Consider the following 4,739-nt stretch of genomic DNA (forward strand, 5'->3'; position numbering starts at 1 on the left):
CAGCGATGCAGAGCCGCAATTATATCAAGTTATTCTGCCGACATGAATCCTGGCGATACAGACCCAGACCAGCAAAGCTGATTAGTAGTGTTGGAGCTCCCTGCATGCTCCTCCAAAACACAATTAAAAAGAGTTTTATTCTGAGTAACACGGGGGTTACAGGGTCAGAAGAGTTTCCATTTCAAAAGGCAGCAGGATACAAACTAGCAGGAAGGGAAAAGCAAATTGCCCAGATTTTGTGCTAGAAATATGTGGGTATTTAAGCTGCTGGACTTCAATTCCTTACCAAAATTTTTATCCCACCATTCCTAAGGAAAATAGGAAAATGGGTACAAAGGTAAACCTTTCTATATTGTCATGGCAATAACCCTGCTTCCCCCTGAAGCAAGTACAGGTTCTGCCACCTTGCTTCAACTTTGAGCTTTCCCATAGAGTCTCACAAAGAACAGATAACAATCCTTTTGACTTTCTACATTTTAAAATTTATTATGATTAAAACAGAAAAAAAAAATAAAAATTGTACAGGAAGATCCAGCAAATAGTTTCTTGTCCAGAATTGCTTTAAGGAGCCAAAAATGCAGTCTCCTAAGCCAACAAAGAATAGAAATATTGTCCACTGTCTGGCAGTTGGTAAGTGCACCTTGTTCCAGGTTTCTTTCTGTGGCCCAGTCTAGTTGCAGTCAGCTGCCTTCCTGCAGACTTCATAGAAGACTGCTTTAAGGAGATTCTGTATCTACATATTTTATCTGAATCAATGTTCAGAGTTTCTATGAAATTAGGTTCTGCATAGAGGACAAAAACGGTGGAGATTTTCTTGGCTAGAGCTTAGAGGAGCAGAGCTGTTGGATTTCACAGAAACCAGCCAATACCAAACGAAAAAAAAATCCTAAACATCAGTGAAAGCAACGTGGAAGGTGACTTCATGTAAATTTGAATGATGGACAGATCTTGCAGTGTCAGTCTGATTTGGGATTTCCAGAAGCTATTTGGCTTTCCTCAGACCAGTGTGACCTTGTCTCCAACTCTCTGAAGCCATGGGAAAGGGAGATCTTTCGTCAAGCATTGCCAAAGCAACAGGCTGCTCCTTCATTCCTGGCTTTTCTGCTAACATAAAGATATAAGCAGAGAAGGGCTTTACTCCATAGTTTCTCTAAATACAGCTACAGAAATAAAACAACCCTCTTCTGCATAAACTGATTTCCAAATATTTGTCATATTATGGGAGCACAAAGAAACATTCTTATTATTAAAAAAATAAATTAAAAAATTCCAAGATGAAGCAGATCCCAGGTTTGTAGGAAAAAAGACAAACAGTTTTGGAATCTTGCAGCCAAGGCTTTTGTGTTTATCCCCTCTCCTGACCCTACATGCCATGGAAAAGCTTTAGGCGTACAACTTGAAGGATGCTCATGTGCTTTTATACTCAATAAAAATGTTTTTGTAAATAATTGTGCCTTTTCTGCTTTATGAAAAGCCTTTTTTTTTAATAAGGAAAATATAGCCCAGTTAATATTTGTTTTAGTAATCAGATCTGGCCATGAAAAAATGGAACAATTATAAAAATGGCTGTAGAAAATCCTACATGTCTCCAGATTAGGAACAACAGGATAGTTCATCACCAGGCACTGCTGACAATGAGTTTTCTAACCAGATAAAATGTTTAGCAGTAGTTATATCACTGCCAATTCCTTTGGTTAGTAGCAGAAAGGTGAAACCTGGGATATGTTTGCTTAGAAAAAAAGAGGTGTTATTTTTCCTTTTTGTTACAAACTTAAAACATTGTCTTTGTATCTAAACTATTAAATCTACATATACATTCAAAACTACGAATGAGTAATTATATATACTTACATATATAATGTTATATAGAGGGTATATTATAGCATTCTATATTATATATATTTAATGTACATTATTCTATTGCAGAATCTTATATTGAGTCATTTTTATAGCACAGCATTATCTGATCCCATGCTGCCTAGGATTAGCACTGCAAATATTCTAAAAACCAAGCCGAAGTTGTTAGTGATAGTACAATATCCTTACACTTGATTTATAAACAAATTTTAATAAACTGAACATATCAATGCATTAATTGCTCACCTCACTCTGAACAGAGCCACATGCCCTTGTCCCTGCAGCCAGGCTGCTCTTCACTCCCTGGACTCTGATGTCTCAGGTGTAAATGCTTATCTGTTTTTTAAGAAAGCAACAGAATTTTAACTGGGCCTCAGAACTTGGGGTTTTGTCTGTACAATGATTAGACATTAGTGAAAACAAGACTCCAAGCACTGTATTGTTATTAATGCTTCCACAGGACTGGAAACATTCCGAATCTGGAGACACGGGAAATCCATGAGTTATGTGCCTCACGCCCAGGTCTCCAAGCAGAATTTTCTCCTCTCTTGCAGGCAACTGTCCCCACACCTGGTCCAAGGGTTTGGTCCCTGTTGCTCTCTGCAGAACCACCTCCCACTCCTGAATTTCAGCTTCCAGCTATTTCTGCAATGTGCCTCAAAGCAGTTTTTGTTGTTCCATGAAACCCTGGTTCAAGGGACATCTCACATTCACAGTGACTTGTGGGATGCTAACTCAGAGAAAACCAGTAATGTTTGGCACAAGGTAATCCTGTAGGGAGAATGCTGCTTGGCTTTTATATATTATTTACATATATAAAATATATTATTTTATATATACTATTATGTATCATTTTATGTAATTATTTTGCAAAATGCAGAACATGTAAATCTATGTGCTGTCCTTTAAAGAACTGGCATCCTAAAGCAAAGGTTTCATGTCAGCAACATCAATGAGCATGAATTCACACCACAAAACTGTGATATTCTCAGCTGAGGCTGCAAAGCCCTATCTCAGTGCCCTTTCCCTCTGCCTTGCCCTATCAGCCCTCCAAACCCACACATCCTGCTGCTTCCTGGTGCCAGCCAGAGACCTGCCACACGCAGTGCCCCAGCACTGCTGAGCTCAGGTGACAGACAGCCTTTGTTCCCAACTTCTTGGAATTTTTCAGCCGCAGTGAGACAACCCGGGGTTTGTACTTCATCTCACAGAGCCTTCCCCCACCTCCAGTTCTGCAGCATGCAAAGATTGCTTTTCCCACGCTTCCTTCCCCAGCCCTGGCCCTTGGGAAAGAATAAGAAGCAAAATGTTTACAAGAGACAGACTGGTCACAAACTGCGCCCTGCCGAGGGTTTGGTAGCAGCGTTCCTGCTCCCTGTCTAACCAACATCGAAGATCTCCGTTTTTAATCATCCCAAATCAGCTTTTTTTTCATTTTCAGCCCACCTAGTTGAGACCTCCCCCACCCAGAGGATGTCAGTAGGGCAACGCACTGTTTTTCACCCACAGAGCAGAGCCCATGATAAATAACACTCAGAGCTCTGTGAGGATGAGTGTCCTCTGCAGCTCACAGCCCAGAGGCTTCATTATTGCATCGCCCATAATTCAATTCACCCTTCCTAAAAGGTCTCTTTCTGCACCCAACCCCCACCCCTGAAAACACGTCCCACTAATAATTCCCGATTAATGCCGTCAATTACCAACTCTCCCCCAGCCCCTCTCCATCCCCTGATTGGGCTGGAATGGAAGGGAAGCAGCATCTAACCGGGGAGGAATAGAAGTAGGGGTAAAATAGCAATAAAAAGTAATTACATAAAAATGCTAAACATATTACATCTGTTAGTTTGCTGAGCCCAGTGGGCTTGACAATTCCAGGTTTTTACCATTGTCCGCGCCCAGACAGACAAGAATAAGAGAAACAGGGAAAGGATCTTTCAATAAGATTATTAAATCAGTGCATGAAAAATAAGTCGTCATTACATTGCAAAAGGGAGAGAGAAACTCGCTGAAATTTCTTTCTGCAGCTTTGCCTTTGTGATCTGCAAGGTGCTGTGCTCCTGCTTACACTCTGTTGCCCTGGCAACGTACTCCTGTAAAATAAAGATTATTAAAGCGCATATGATTATTTGGCCGCACAGTGAATGAGGCAGCCGCTTCTGAAATTCCTTATCAGAGAAATTCAATTTTAGGCCAAATTGTGTTTTCACTGCCTCTCAGCTTCTCCCTCCCTCCCCCCCCCCCGCAATACCAATAAACCCATCATCTCCCCAGCTGTACATGATACTTTGTCACTAACTCTTTCATGCCTTTCCTTTCCCATTCCAGGTTTTATTTTTATTCTGTCAAAGCAGAATGCTCTTCCCAATTTGTAGAAGGTTTTTCTTCCTCACAGGTTTTTTCTCCCCTGCACAGCCAGCAGCCTCCTTGTGCGCTGTGGCAGCAGGAGGGACATTCCCCTCCAGCCCAAACTGGGAGCCAGGGCCACATTCCAGCTGGGAGCTCTGGAAGGTGAAGGGTGAGCACGGAGGGGTCACCTGAAAGGTCACAGCACGCAACTGCCCTTCACACCTAGTGGAACTTCATCTAATGCAGGGCCTCGGCGGCCCCTGCTTGCAGCTCATCCCTGGGGAGCTGCTGCCCAGCCCACAGAGATCCCAACCAGGTGTTTGAGGCACCGGTTCTATCGGCCACAGCCCCCCCGGGCCCACTGAGGGGCTCCCCAGGTGACAGACTGCGGCACCAGCGGCACCAGCGCGGCCGAGGCTCAGCGATACCTCCGCTGCCCGACCCCACCGCCACCGCCACCCCCCATAGCGGTGGCCACGGCAGCGGGCACCTGTCCCTGTCCCTGCTCCTGTCCCTGTCCCTGCTCCTGTCCCTGT

General features: G+C 43.4%; 1 long non-coding RNA gene across 1 annotated transcript in view; it reads right to left on the bottom strand.

The window, feature by feature from the left end:
* Nucleotides 1–459: 459 nt before the first annotated feature.
* The window catches only part of LOC113948867, a 33,716-nt gene continuing 29,436 nt past the window's right edge, over nt 460–4,739 (bottom strand). Inside the window, exons 7-9 of the long non-coding RNA XR_003528258.1 lie at nt 3,838–3,947; nt 2,104–2,193; nt 460–1,104 (exon numbers count right to left, since the gene is read on the bottom strand). This is a non-coding gene — a long non-coding RNA (uncharacterized LOC113948867). The remainder of the gene's footprint in view (nt 1,105–2,103; nt 2,194–3,837; nt 3,948–4,739) is intronic.

This window comes from Corapipo altera, unplaced genomic scaffold (assembly GCF_003945725.1).
Source record: "Corapipo altera isolate COAL_440 unplaced genomic scaffold, ASM394572v1 62, whole genome shotgun sequence".
Taxonomy (NCBI): Eukaryota; Metazoa; Chordata; class Aves; order Passeriformes; family Pipridae; genus Corapipo; species Corapipo altera.